Raw genomic sequence first — 1469 nt, 5'->3', positions numbered from 1 at the left:
TGAGACGAAGTCTCACTCTGTCACCCAGGCTGGAGTGCAGTGGCACAATCTCGGCTCACTGCAACCTCCGCCTCCCGGGTTCAAGCAATTCTTCTGCCTCAGCCTCCTGAGTAGCTGGGACTACAAGCATGTGCCACTATGCCCAGCTAAGTTTTGTATTTTTAGTAGAGACGAGGTTTCACCAGGTTGGCCAGTCTGGTCTCAAACTCCTGACCTCATGATCCACTTGCCTCGGCCTCCCAGAGTGCTGGGATTACAGAAGTGAGCCACTGCGCCGGGCTCTTTTTTTTTTTGAGACGGAATCTGGTTCTGTCCGTTGCCTAGGCTGGAGCGCGATCTCGGCTCCCTGCAACTTCTGCCTTGCAGGTTCAAGCTATTCTCCTGCCTCAGCCTCCCGAGTAGCTGGGATTATAGGCGTGCACCACTACTCCCAGCTAATTTTTTGTATTTTTCATAGAGACAGGGTTTCGCCATGTTGCCCAGGCTAGTCTCGATCTCCTGACCTCAACCGATCTGCCTGCCTCGGCCTCCCAGAAATGCTGGGATTACAGGCGTGAACCACCACACCCGGCCTGTTTCTTTAAGTTAATTACAATTTTTAAAAGCAGGTCAATTTAGAGAAAGATCTAGTAAAGCTGATACACAGATATGGGAAAAAAAAAACCCACGAAATTTAACCAGAAGACTGTACTTTGGGACACAGCATGTTGGTGGACAATTCCGTCAAAGTGTCAACATCATGTGAATGCACAGCATCTACACGTGTTTCCTCTAAGGTTTCCTTCTATGTGCCAAGACTTTGACACTCCAAAGGAGCTGTTCCAGGGGTCATGTGTCACACAGAGCCAGTCAGTAACAGTGCAGTAAAAATGAGAATTGACCAAGTAAAGAATTTTAATACATGAGTGATTCTCAGGAACATTACAAGATCAAATGGAATCCCTGTCCATCTGTCCAAAAGAAGATTAAATGCAAAGATGACATAGCAACAAAGGCAGAAAACTCCTGAAATGTATTAAGATTCTCAATGTGTGTGTTTTTTTTTGGAGAGAGAACATTTTTCTAAAAATTAGGCCAGGCAAGATAGCTCACATCTGTAATCCTAGCACTTTGGGAGGCCAAGGTGGGCGGATCACCTGAGGTCGGGAGTTCGAGACCAGACTGGCCAACATGGTGAAACCCTGTCTTTACTAAAACTACAAAAATTAGCCGGGCATGGTGGTGCATGCCGGTAATCCCAGCTACTCAGGAGGCTGAGACAGGAGAATCACTTGAACCCAGCAAGAGGAGGTTGCAGTGAGCTGAGACTGCACCATTGCACTCCAGCCTGGGCAACAAGCGGGAAACTTCGTCTCAAAAATCAATCAATCAATAAATAAATATAAAAATATACTAGACCTCGGCTGGACGCGATGGCTCAGGCCTGTAATCCTAGCACTTTGGGAGGTCAAGGTGGGCAGATCCCTTGA

At 47.2% G+C, this 1469-nt stretch overlaps 1 protein-coding gene across 4 annotated transcripts in view; it reads right to left on the bottom strand.

Moving 5' to 3' along the window:
• NT5C3B (5'-nucleotidase, cytosolic IIIB) overlaps positions 1–1469 on the bottom strand; it is a 16750-nt gene that overhangs the window by 13172 nt on the left and 2109 nt on the right. The gene's annotated exons all lie outside the window — the stretch shown is intronic.

This window comes from Colobus angolensis, unplaced genomic scaffold, assembly GCF_000951035.1.
Source record: "Colobus angolensis palliatus isolate OR3802 unplaced genomic scaffold, Cang.pa_1.0 Scaffold83, whole genome shotgun sequence".
In the NCBI taxonomy this organism is placed as follows: Eukaryota; Metazoa; Chordata; class Mammalia; order Primates; family Cercopithecidae; genus Colobus; species Colobus angolensis.
The sequence above is the reverse complement of the archived record's forward strand: the minus strand, read 5'-3'. Positions and strand labels throughout refer to the sequence as shown.